Source organism: Strix aluco, chromosome 2, assembly GCF_031877795.1.
Source record: "Strix aluco isolate bStrAlu1 chromosome 2, bStrAlu1.hap1, whole genome shotgun sequence".
Classification (NCBI taxonomy): Eukaryota; Metazoa; Chordata; class Aves; order Strigiformes; family Strigidae; genus Strix; species Strix aluco.
In genome coordinates, this window is record NC_133932.1 from 2,549,124 (window position 1) to 2,562,998 (window position 13,875).

At 42.8% G+C, this 13,875-nt stretch overlaps 1 protein-coding gene across 12 annotated transcripts in view; it reads right to left on the reverse strand.

The window, feature by feature from the left end:
• Nucleotides 1–13,875, reverse strand: part of ZBTB20 (zinc finger and BTB domain containing 20) — a 492,466-nt gene that overhangs the window by 164,857 nt on the left and 313,734 nt on the right. For all 12 annotated transcript variants that reach the window (XM_074808333.1, XM_074808323.1, XM_074808340.1 and 9 more), the window contains one exon: nucleotides 1,688–1,788. The gene's annotated coding sequence lies outside the window, so the exon portion shown is untranslated. The remainder of the gene's footprint in view (nucleotides 1–1,687; nucleotides 1,789–13,875) is intronic.

The window sequence follows — 13,875 nt, forward strand, 5'->3', positions numbered from 1 at the left end:
ATATTTTAAAAACTGCATCAGAAGAATGAATTTATAATGGATCCGTGCTTTGCGTTTTGAGGTGACAGAGTTCTCGATCTGGTAGAAAGTTCCCAAAGCTCAATTTACTACATTGTCAAAATATAGCCTGAGGGGACAATCTGACTTACAGCATCTTTATGACTGGTGATGAAAGAACCTCGCTTGGCTTTTAGATCCCAAGTTTGGCTCAAGATAGTGCAGTAGAGAACAGAACATCTTTTATTTTCTGCTGGGAGTTCACAGTGTTCCTCTTCAGCACAGAATTAGGTTTTACTGTATAGAATTCTCACACACAGCTCGCTGATGGGTTAGAATTCACACCTTCAGATTTTGGGGATATACTTCACACCCTTCATTGTTACTGCTACTAAAGATACAGATTACAGTGTCCTCATGTCATTGTAGCATCTGTAATGGAAATCTTTAGAAAATTCGGGAAAAAAATATGTCTTTTACCAGGCCACAGCATGTCTTATTCAGCTGTGGAAAGGCTTTAGAGTGCAGTAACCACATTAATTGGACGTTACATGAACAGCCAAGTATAGCTCAGTTACTGTGCAGCTTTTACTGTTCCTTGTCATGTTGTTTCAAAACACATTTTGTGTTTTAACCAGTCATATATACATATGAAAGCATTGCACAACACTGGACAATGCTACAGATCCACAGGAAATAATTGTTTCACAAACATGAAGCAATCTGCACAAACATAAATAGCGTGGCCCAAATCTGTTCTAAATTATGCTTATGCAAATCCATGGAAGTCAACTAGTACCACTGACAGAACAGAACAGATAAGAGCCTGCAAAAGTATAAAATATGACTCTATTGTACAGCTATCCACAGGCCAAAGCCTGCCAGCCTGCCATCACTTACATTCTCCTACTTTCCCAGCATGGTTTTACAGGAAATAAGAAAAATAAAGAGTATCTGGGATTTCTAGTTCTCTCATGCGCTGGAGGACACATGTCCAAGAACATATGGACTTAAATGTGTCAGCATCCGACATCACTCTTATTTCAAGAATGTTATTAATTTTTGTGGGTGGAGTCCAAAATTTTAATGCCATATTAGCACACAGTGGCTGTTTCTGTAGTGCAGATGTCACAGGGAGCATGTGTGTGCCAGTCCAAGGATAGCATTTTAACTCGATTTCAAGTGATTTCCTGAATTGTAATACTCTCAAAAGAACGAGTATTGATGCTACTAGCAGGGTATTTCACAATTTTTGTCTTCACAGTTTCATCCATCCACCTCAGTTCTGACCTCCAGGATATTATGCTATTGCAGGTCCGGACTCTCCACACACAATTGTTTCAACAAATCTCATTTAGCTTTATAACGCACAGCGTGTGACTTCAGGATTGGTATTGTCAATGCTGAACCAAGTTATACGAGTGACGTATGCTACTCTAGGCAAAAAGCAAGACTAAGATCAGAAAATTCTTTGCCCCAATCCAAATCTTCTCCAACGAATTAGCCTCTTTACCAAACTCGCAGGTACAGACAAATACTGTGGGTATGAGCCACGCAACCGCTCCAACTGGATACAGTGAGAAATGTATTGCCAAGGGCTTTTCGGCTGTGAACCAACAGGTGGTTTGGCACCGAGATTGCTACCTGTTTGTGGTTTTCATCTTTGGTTTCAAGACAGAAAACGAGATACCTTTCAAAGCTGCATCTCAAGCTGGCTGTACGGAGAGCGAGGTTTCATTCCAACCAAATCTCTCTCTCTCTTGCAAAGTTGAGGAAAACTGCCAACCACTGCTGCTCTTGCCATCAACACGCAACGTAGATGTTAGGAAAAGGCAAAGGGAGAGAAGAAAAAGGAAAAGAAAAATGTAAGTTTTATATAAACAACAAACTGTACGTAATGACTACATCTGAGGACAACAAAATAAAAAGTACTGCCTTTAGTATAAAGAAACAAACAAACAAAACCTTGGAACAGCTTAATCTAAGAGGTTTTTTTGGATACGGAGGATTTTTGTTTAAATTTAGTTCCAAGAGATACAATACTTTGAAAACATATGATAAACTTAAAGGGACAGCATTAAAGAAACAAACCCCTCATAGCATCAAAATAAATTACACCATTACTCAGAGAGCAGCCTAAGCCCCTTCAACAAACACCCTGCAAAGCACCCAAAGCACTTACAACATATGTTCTTGCCTGCAAATAGCCCAGGGTACAAGAGGTGGGTTTCATTTTTTTTTGTTTCTAAAGCCTTCTGCATGGCCCTAACTCTGCCTTTGTTGAAGGTAGTGTTAACACACATCGAATGCAGTGGGAACCAAATACGGATAACTGCATATTTTGAAAAATCACACCCAATATGTTCAACTGATGCCATCATTCTCTGAGGACAAGTGCAGGCTATGGAATACTACAAATAATAGAGCACTAGTCTAAAGTAAGTTTCTCAGAACCAAGGAAGCATATTTCGATACTTTTTTCACAGATAATTGGGAACGTGCATCTTCAAAATAGTAGTCAAGTGTAGGTAAAGACTGTCTAGAGATCCTTACTGTGACAGAAGTCTCAATGCCTTTTCATAAAATAAGAGTTCTTCAAAGCAATTCTCAGCAGCCATTAAGAGAACAGCCAGTGAAACTACACTTTTTGGATTAAAGTAAGAAAATGAAAGTCAGTGCCTCTCCACAGACGTAGACGTAATGAGAATGACTTCAATACATCTGCTAGGAATCAAAATGGGTCCACATTCACCAGTGCCTAGAAAAATGGAATCCTAACGATTAGTGAGAAACTTTGTTTTGCCCCAATAACTCTAAAATCATTTCAGGAAGTTGTATGTACTAATTTACCTGCAGAAGACAAGAACTGCACGATTAGATTGTATTAAATCATCTATACTAATAAAGACTTGAACTGAAGAGAAAATGCACCTGCCTTATCATGAAGGTATAATCACTGGGGGGGAAAGGGGTCCCAAAATGTTGGAATAAGAAAAACAGCCAAGTGGGTCTTTTTTCCCCAGGAGAAGGTGTTTCCACAAAAATTCACCTCTCGGATAACCAAAATAGAAATTTTCCATCAACTAGCTAGAAAAAGGAGGGGGAAAAAAAAAAAAAAAAAAAGTAAAGAGCCTTCCAGAACCAGCAATTGGGAAATACTTGTTTTGACTTTTCTTGAGTAAAACAGTTATTCCCGAAGAAAATTTTTATGTCAAGAAAAAGAGTTTCCACTGAAAAATCATTCCAATGGAAAATACCTGGCCACGGCTACAAAGGATAGGACCACTGGCCTCAGCCAGGGGAAGGTGAATGCCAAGGTCAGTGGACTGGGTCTGCCACAGTCCTCTTGCACAACCACAGGCAAAGAGCTTCCATTCCCCGCGATGCTGTTTCTCCTCCAGCCTTTCTGCCTGTGTAGACCATCCCCTCTTCAGGGCAGGAATTGTCTCTCACTGCATGTTGTATGCAGCCTCTGGAACACATGTGTTTAATGACTTTCAGCACTGCAGTAACAACAGTGTTTTCCCCTCCTACAGCAGCTAGTTCCCAATACCGAGATGAAGAGAAAAATGCAACCTATGGCTGCAACACACTGCTAATCAAACACTATTGTATACCATGGGGACGTGGGGGGGGGGAGGTCTTTTCATCGTAGAACTAATCAGAGTTTATACACACAAAATCAGACAACTCTATAGTCCAGTCTTGTGATCTGTGTTCCAAGCTGCCAGAAATAAGGCAGGAAAGAAGCAGGGGGGGTGGGGGGGTATCTCCTGTGTTCTTAATGAAAGAAGAGAGATGACTGGACTAAGAGCTGATGAGGTTACAAGGGAACAGCAGTGCCATGAGTTGTTTGGGCTTAAAGCCAGATGTCTTGTATTTCCTTTGATTGTTTCTAAATAATTAATGGTATTAATTTAATCATGTGACCCACCCCCCCACCCCCCTTTTAGCATTTGGCTCTGTGTACTAACACTAAATATAAAGGAGAAAAACGGGACTGTCTATAGCATACTGAATATTGATGCTGTGTGTTTGGACTGCAACAACAGCTGATACTCACATCCATAAGACTATATATCTACAGCACTTGCACAGTGTTTGCACGAAGTAGATCAAGTAGTAGCCTTCATACTCCATCCATAAACCAGCTCAACTATGGCATATGGACACTGCATGTTTGAAGTAGTAAAATCGAGGGTACAGCTCTCTCTCCGCCCACACCAAGATGAACCTGCCACTACTATTTCACGTAACATTTTCTGGCAAGCTCCCAGTTTTCAGTCATGCTGGTTTGCTTGAAAGAAACACTCAGATGAAACTCTGCTTGTCTTGCTTTTCGAACAAACAAAATAATCACGCATCTTGAGCTAATGGTCCAAAGCTTAATGAAGATCATAGAAAAGAGGCTACCCGTGATGTGAGCATTCCCTTCTGACTTACCCACATAAGCCACGGCTGTTGGCAAAAGGAAATGGATTATGAGGATAATAAGTAACCCTGAGCTCTGGTCTAGACAAACCTTTGCTGGGTACAGTAGCAGTCAGCGCACAAAGAAAACAGCAACCACCAGAGGTAAAAAGTCCCCTTCTCCACAATTTTCTACACCAGGGCACTGGCGGCAACAGCAGGAGGACCTGCGTTCCTGCACCTCTCTTGTTGGGGCTGCAAATCTCACAGGCCCCAAGTAATCTCATGGGAATATTCTGAGCATTAGGGCTGAGGACTAGGACTGCCGAAATGGAACAGCAGAAATCCTGAACAAATGAAGACTGATGAAGGCAGCTCCCTACATGCATATGTACTCAGTAAAAATGTCTGCCTATCATACTACAGCGTACTCTCAGCTCCCATAGTCAAGTCTCCAGTCCCACCCATCTTATCCACCTTTTCTTCCTACCACATTTCCACTTATCTTGAATTCTGTGGCATCAGATAATATTAAATGGGGTAGCTGGGAGGTAATGGAAGGGAGAAAGAAGTCTGACGGCTTGGAGCAGACCTTTGCTTTGTGCAGCAATGTCCCAGACTTCTGGAGGTAACGACAAAGTGATACGAGGCCTTCACAGATGTCAACAATAATTTCCAAAAATGTGCACAAAGCTAACCTCATCAGAGAGTACCTGTTGGGAGTCAGAGAGGGCTTGGTCAAGTCTCATTTCTTACATTTTAGCCATGGCCCCCTATTTGGTTGTCATTCTGCAGCTAGACTATTGGGTCAAGACTGGCATTAGTGCTTTCTACAGTTACAATTCTTCAGTCAAGGGAAGTGAATGCTGAAGAGTTCTCCACTAGAAAGCCTGGTCCTAATCTTCAAGGACTTAGAAGTCAAGGCCTAGCAATCCTGCAGGCATCTTTCTCCACCACTAACTCACCAAGCCAGCTGGGTTCATAGGAAGAAGTCCGTTTCATTACAGAAAGATCATACGGGATGTACACCCGAGCCTTTCAACTGGGACTGGGGCAGAGCCAAAACCAGCACCGGCCCTGCACGCTGGCAGAGAACATCACCTGGAGGGAGCACCACGACTGCCAAATCACAGGCTGTGGCACTGCAGAGCAGGTGGCAGAGTGCTATGGGGCTCTTCTGCAAGAAAGGAGCAGAATGAATACCACGCTGATTGTGCTGGGAAGAAAACATCTCACCCTGTCCTGTAAGTGCTTCTCTAACAAGGTTATAAGGTTGATTAACATCACGGGTTCATTTCTCACGGACATACGTAAATGGAGAAAACACTAAACAATAGCAGTTAAAACAAGAAGAGGAAGAGTAACATACAGACAAACCTAAAGTGACTCCTTCAGTTCTTACCAGGCACCTGCCAAGAGTGGCAACACCTACACGAGCAAGAAGCACATCAGGAATACCCGATGCCAGAGTACCCCCCCTTGGAAGTCGTTCACAGAAAATGCACATTGTGGCTTTGAACTGGAACAAGGAGAAACTGCTTCAAGATAAGAATGATCCCACAGAAATGAATAAATTGTTTGTAAGGTAGAAACACTGGAAATAAGACAATTCAGCTGAACAGCGTTTGAGTTGCAGCACTTTACGAGCGGCCCCTGTACTTATCTGCTTGTTTTTCAGGATTTTGGGGGGTGGTGGTAGAATGAGAAGACGGCATTTTTCCTGTGGCGACAAGGATCTCTGAAAGTGTCTGCATGTCAGACTTTGCTGAGAATGTATCTTTTGTTCCTTCTCCTGCTTTATTTCCCTTTAATGATAGCTTTGCGGTGAATCCCATTTGTTAGTTGCTCAAATAAATGCAAATTTTATCTTGTAAGCAATACCCTCCAAAATACTACTACAACTGAAAATAAAAATGTTAAGAGCTAAAAGGCGCTGGGTCTTCCCCAGTGCCCTCATCTCCCCAGTGCACTGGGCTGCTTGCTATTATTATATACGGAGTACCAGGCAGGGTACTTGGTATTATAAATATGTACTGTATTGAAATATATAGACCAAGTCCCCAGGGCTCAACATTCTAATTAGTTGTGCAAATAACTGATTTATTTGGCTAGCTGACCAAACTGAGAACATGGAAAGGAAAAAAAAAAACAAAAAACAAAAAACAAAAAACGAAAAGCACCTAGGTGTTTTAACAAAATGGGCTAGTTTTTTGTTTGTGTTTGATATATTTCAATTAAAATTGACTCTGTTTCAAAACAAAAAGAGAAACCTTGTTTAGAAATATCAAAACAAAACCTTTCGGCTTTCCAAAACATTTCTTTTAAATATTTTCTCAGTTTATTTTTTTCCATAGTTTTGGCTAATCCATAACTGAGGCAAGCAGTTTTCAGCAAATAAAATATTTAACTCAACAGCTTTACCCAGATCTAAATCTAAGGGCTGAACTGTGAGTCGACCAGCTCTTGACTTAATGAAAGGGAGGCTGGGGAACTGCATTCTCTTCTTGGTTCAGCCCCTGTCTTTGTGTCCAAGGTGAGTTATTATTTCACTTCTTTATGGTTGTCTCTCTGTCCACACTTTGTCTCTGCCGTCTCTGAGCTCGTCGGGGTTAGATGCACCTCCTACAGCGTGTCTGTACAGTGCCTAACACAATAGATTGCTCATCTCAACTGGGGCCTATATGATTTACTATAATATAAATAACTGCTCAACTGCAGTCAAATCTCTTTTTAATGCCAATAGTTTCTCTTGCATATATTTAGCGGCCCATCATGGGATCATCAGCTTCTTTTTTAATTAATTACTTATTAATAGAGGTAAAATATGAACGGATGACAAGTCTAGATTTTTCTTGCTTCATCCCTTTCAGTGCTCAAAGAAAGCATCTCGTTTACAGCTACCAGGAACCAACAGGGACATGTACTGAATGACGTCTGAAACCCAAGATCCCCTCAGCACTTTTGTACCCCCGTTATTTGGGGACAAATCCTCTCATCCCTCCAGGGAAGGAAAGATAGCTGGATTGAAAGAGTTAGTGGAAAGCCTCTTGGGCCACCTCCAACTTCTCTGCGCAGGGCTTTAGGCACACAACTGTCACCGGTAGGAATGGGAAATGCAAGTTCAGTGTCTGCACAGAGGTGGAAGCAGCCTGTGAGGCTGAAGGGAAGAAGGCCTGCCTGCCTCTGCTTTGAAGACCCCTTGTATCTCGCAAAGCCAACCTGGTTAATCAAAAGACAACTTTAGAGCTCATTAGAAAATAAATAACACAGAAACAGAAGCGAACGCAACATTTCGAACTCTTCAACTTCGATGCGCAGCGCTCGGGGCTGGGGGTGGGGAGGTTTCTCAGAGCACACATGGCTGTCAGTGACAATAAAATCAGTCACGTTTTTAAAACACTGGGGACAGAGTTGCAAATGTGCCCCATTATGTCTTGAGATGTACTCCCTGGGTACAAAAGGTGCGTGGGTTACGGTAAGCTCGTGTGTTCCTTTGTGCTGCCTTTTACGGTCTCAGCAAAGTACAGACTGAGAAAGAGCGACTGTAGAGTGTATGGGGTGATGACTCCTCCTGTACGGGCCTGATCCTGGGTGCCCCAGGTATCCTGGAGTCCCACCTCAGCTTTAACCCCGCGCTATTTTTCTCCGTCCTTGGGGCCGCTGCTCAGCTGTAGGAGGCTCCGCTGCCGTTTCACAGCCCCCGTGGCTGCGCCTCACCCCCAGCCTCCTGCGAGGGGACTGCTAGAGGCCTACAGACTGCACCAGTCACTGCCAAGGCCACCACGCTCCACCCAAGGGCAGCATTTGCAGTCGGCCATTCCCCTCCTCATACAAGTGCCCCCATGCCATGCTAAAGGAGCAATTATTATAATTAAAAATAAATCCTCCTCCCTGTAGATTGTCTGTACTTACTGGCCATTGCTGCCATCTAGCCAGATGCATCTCTGATATTCACAGAAGCCTTTAGCCTGTTTATTTTCCCTGTGCTGCTTGGTGTGAAGCAGGGATAAATGCATCCATTGTTACTCACTGCCTCTGCGGAGACATTTGTAAACTTTTCCTTTTTTTCCAACAGGTGACAAAATACTGTATAACTGCAGGTGCTCTGGGGACACAAACAGGAAAATGGAGACCAGATGCAGCTGTAGTTGGAGTAAGGGAAAAGTCAAGATAAAGGCAGCACATAAGAAAGTGCTAAAAAGAGCAAAGAAATGTTTGAGAAGGGGTAGTTAGCTATTTTTGTTGCTGACTTACTCTTGCAAGGTAGCTCCAGCAGAATAATTTTGTCTATTTTGTTATCATGCCAAATTTTTGCAGGTGTTACTAGGGGAAGGTTGGAAGTTTATTGAAAAAAAAGTTTCTGGATGTTATTGGAAAAGGATTAAGAAGTTGCTGACTCAAGCTAGCACTGAGGGACGTGGTGGAGGTCACAGCTGAGGGGCAATGGCTGGTGTTACTGGACTTGTGAAGCAGGAATAGTAAGAAAGTGGTTTCAAAGAGCTTCCGAGTTCACATTTATTCTTCTAAGAATCTGTTCCCAAAATTCAGTCAGGAAAATGTTCCTAATGGAGGGCTCTCTCTGCACCCATCCCTTCGTCTCCTTTTGGTATCTATAGCATGAAATAGGATGAAAAAAAGAATATTCTAAGGAGACTTAGAAATGGAAACATCCAGAGTTTCATGGCCTGCTTTCTGCCTACTCTTCAGCTCTAAAAAGCCAATCTAAACTTCCAGACACTGTGGCCATTCACTCCTCCAGATGACCTGGTTTCAGAGCCACAGATCCAGCAACATAATAAATAAGAGGTGAAGCACAATAGGTAAAGAGAAAATAAACATGACTATATGATAAAAGACAGATTGCTCTCCAGCCATAACATTTCAAACAAATAAAAGGCGGGGGGAAGGGGGGGGGGAGGACACAACAGCAATCTGTGAATACAAAATTTCTTTTACTGTACTTCCTATTCCACCACTGAAAAGAAAAAGTTGTATTTTGTTTCCCTGAATTTTTTTTCCACTGAAAAGGGAGGTTTCATGGGTAATCTAGAGTAATATTCAGCTGTGAATCCAATTTATGCAGTGGGACAGGATTAAAAAAGGAACAGAAGGTCTGGATTCTGAACCTGCTCTAACAGTTTTGATTTGAATACAACCCAAGTCTTGAAATGGCTTGTTTTCCACTTCTGGTTTGAAGCTGGTTGAAATATTGCCACAGTAGCACTTCCTGTAAAATTTTTGTCCAAGATTCTCATTATTTGGAACTAAACTCTAAAGATTTTGGCACCATGAAATCAAAACAAAACTCTGTTCCTGACTCAACTGGCCCAGGAGCCAACCCAAGCTTAATCTGGTTCTGGGTCCAAATCCAGCTTCAGCCCATTTCCATTGTTATATAGATTATGCCATAATACCAACCTCTAGCCTCAGGATTTATGATGCCTCCTCGCAGGATGCATATTTGTGTGTAAATACATAAATCACATCAGATAAACAAAGAAGACATGCCAGAAAACAGGAGGGGAGGGAAAAGGAGAGATACCTACCAAGCAGTTTGTCTCTAAAGTGTTGCCAGTTGTGAAAGGACTTGACGTGCTAATATCCGCTCATTCAGACTCTTACAGACATGCTAAGAGCGTGACGGCTGGCAGGCAGTGCATTTAAGTGCTGTTACTGAGGCCCCCAAATATTGACAGAGTGCCAGACTCTGAGAAACTATTGATGTATGCAGCCGGCCGCTGCTCCAGACACCTCTCAGACAGAGTCTTTAAATGTCACAGATTAATGAATTTTCATGAAACGGAGAATGAGAGGAAGAATTAAAAAAAAAAAAAAATATCCCACAGCACCAACATGAAAGCATCTTTTATCCCTACACAACATTCTGCCCTCAAGCCTCAAGTTCCCTAATAGATTATAACAGATCATAAGTCAGCAGGAGATATGGGGTGGAGGAGGTTAGACCCTCTAGATCATGCAGAGCATCCTCGAGCAAAGCCAATATGTGAGATGTTCATTTTTACACAAAACAATGAGGGTCAAGGGCCACTCAGATCTCAGTTTCATTTTAACCAAACCCACGAGTTAACAAAGCTTAAGGGGTAGAACTGGTTAAATGGTTTTTATCTGAGGTACAAACGGGGCCAAACTGCAAAGTTCAGCTGTTGACTTTGAACGACCCTAGCTTTAGAGCCATTCAGACAGACAGCTGTACTTGGACTCTCTCTTAGTATTTGATGCTGTGCTTGATCTTATCCAAGAAATTGCCAAAGTTATGATATAACATTTTTATGCCATCAGATAAACCAAGTATGCTGATTATTTCTCTTTTTTCATTTATATCAGTGAACTCAAATATGTATGAAAGAACTTCAAATATCATTAAAATGTAATAATGCAAAATGCAGTTGGAGCGTAAATGACAAATCTATGCATAAGACATCACTTAAAGAGGAAGGAAGTGAAGGGATGATGTAGATGATGTATGCAGAGGTAAAAATGGGCCATTTATACCCAACTGTGTTAAAAATAAGGCTTCAGCGAGCCCCTCTGCACACAGCCACTTGGAAATGGGGCTCCACGAGCCATTTGCTCCCTTGTTCCCAGAGGCACAGGCACTGATTCCTGCAAAGCTCAACTACCCCCGCTGCCCCCAGGTTGTCCCGCAGGATTTCTCTTCAACGCAATGACACCGAGTGGGGTGAGCACCAACATGCCCAGCTCCTGGCCGGCTGCCTCTTTTCCCCACAAAAGCACAGCTGTTTGACAACGCTGACAGAGAAAGGGAAGCTGCCACCACCACGATGGCCAGGCCTGTCACAGGAAAATCCAGAGAAGCTGAGAGCATCCTGACAAGCAAAGGGAGTGCTGTATGAAAAGCCAAGCAACTAGAACCTGTTGGTGGCACAGCAAGACCCTGTGGTTCTTCACTTACATTTTCATTGCAGAAAAGTCAACATTCTTCACTGTCCCCCTAAGTTCTCTCTGTCTCTGGCCACATGAGGCTTTGCTGACCACAGCAGCTATAAGATCTCACTTTAAGTCTTTTTTTTCAAAAGACGAAGCTACCTTTCTGACCGTGAAGCCAAGTGGAAACAAGTGCAAGGACTCTGATGGTAACCTCTAGCTCCTGATGACATAGAGGTCTTTGGCTTTTGAAAGCCAACACACTTCTGTAGGTTGGCACATGTGGTAATCAACTGTATCATGGACTATGACAGTCAGCCATTTGTGTTATCCACTCTTGTCACCACCCAAAGCATGTCTTCCCTACCACCACACATCCCACGACCACCAGAGTGGCAGCAGGGTCTCCCAACACCATTAACCGTTACCCGTAGCTCTACAAATGATCTGGATGAAGTCACAAGGAGCCATCCTCTGCCAACAGCCAGAGAGGAGACAGAGCACACATGCGTGTAAGAGTGGATGACACAAATGACTGATTAAGTACATGAGAAGGCAAAATGTCAAAGCCTTTCTATTCTGAGAACAATCTCTATACAAACAAAGAAAAAAAAATCAATATAGATTTTCACACAGGGAACTATTTTACACATCATTGCAAACTTACTTTAAAACACTCAGTACCTTTTCTTCAGGACTTTTAAAGAGGCTGTCTAACATTACTGCCCTTTCTAGCCTGTTCTTTCTCCTCACGTGCCCCTTTTCCTCTCTCCTTTCTTCTCTCTCTGTTTTTAAAAAATCGTAATTGAGGAGCTATCAGAAAACACGATCCCAGCGATTCTTTCAGTCCAGTAGCACATGGCCAGCAAAGGCCAGCACTGCTTGTACTGAAGGAAGATGTAAAAAACCTCAGTATTCCCCTTCTACAAAACCCTTCTCTTATACCTCAGTAGAGATCAGCTTCAGTCTAGAGGCTGAAGCGGAGCAGCGGGTGGGTTGATCCCTGAAGCACACAGAGAAGCCCGTACGCCCCAGCTGTGAAATTGCCCCTCACAAGGGCAGATTTTCTGGACTCTCTGCAGTTCTGATATGATGATGCCCCTTTGGGCTACTTCATGCCCTGAGTACGTGCCAGGGCACGGCAGGCTCGTCGCAGAGCCCGACTGACACATCTCTCCCCAGCGGCGTGGTGTGTATCCCTGGACAATGCAAACACGGTCTCCTCCATGACCGCCTCACACGGCAGCCAGTAGCAAAACTTTCTTGGGAGATTTATCTCTTTTCTGGAGGAATGGAAAAAGGAAGGTGAAATTTCTAAAATGTAGCAAAACCCTAAGCGACCGTGTTGTGAAGGGAGCAAGCTGGGCAATTTTCTAACTCATTGCAAGGCTAGGACACTTTTTTTCCAATGAGCCTTTGGCATCTTAACTAAATGAAGGGACTGAGTTAGAAGACACAACAAGTCTTATGACTTGTCCAATGTTATGCAACAGCCTTCTCTCCCCGTCTTCTTTTGCAAATACTAGAATATCTAAGTCTTGCCCCTGTTCTCTTTGCATGCCAAAGTTACAACAGTTCCATAAATTCTGCACCATCTCCAAGACTGGGATAACAGAGGTGGGCAAAGATTTGGAAGAACAGAGGTATTAATGGCTTCATAAATTTTATCACAGAACAGCATAGCATAGGACACACAAAATAGCAATTGCAAGGGAATGAATAGGAACAAATGTGTTAGAGAATTGAAACTGTTAGGTCTGAAAGGGACCTGGTAAGTTCCTGAGTTCAACCTCCTTCACCTGGTTTAGGATAGTATCAAAGGCCTTTGATATCCTTCGTATCATCTAGTCTCTTTGACTGTCACCGTATACTTCCCATCAATTAATTAATTTCTTGTAGTCATTTCTGATTACTGTTGTCTACCTTCTATCTTTTTCTCTCCTCCGCATGCATGTGTGTGCATACATCACAGATCACAACCGCCTTGCACGCTCCCCTGCTTGTTAAAAGTCCCACCTCTTCTGCTGACTTACTGCACTCTTAATCAAAAGGGCAGGAGGAAGCCGCCAGGATTCATTCTTCCCCCTCTCTCCTTCTCTCTCCCTCTCTTTTTTCAAATGGCACAAATGTCAAACTTTCTAAAAGGATGTTTGGCATAGCTGAGTTCAGTCATGTAACGTACAAAGTCGGTATGATCAAAAGGTTGTAGGGCTGCCCACTGCTAAAGAAGAGGGGAAAAAAAAAGGAAACGGGGATCTCTTCTGAAGTGTGAAAGAATGCGTGAGCCAACTGTTGCCACTGGAAACACCATGTCTATTAGCAGCAGCGGTAGGTCTGAAACACGAAAACCTAGGTCCGGATTCCAGCTTCTCCAATATTCAGGGCTGCTCTGATCCGATTTTCTGCCCATGAAGAAACAGGGATAGACACAGCTACGGAACTGAAGACTTTTATTCTCTGTGCTTTGCATCATTATATGAAAAATGAGTATATCTATGTGGAAATAACAGCAGCTGTTTTTGTAGTCAAAGTTGCTGAAACTAATCAGACAGAACACAGGTT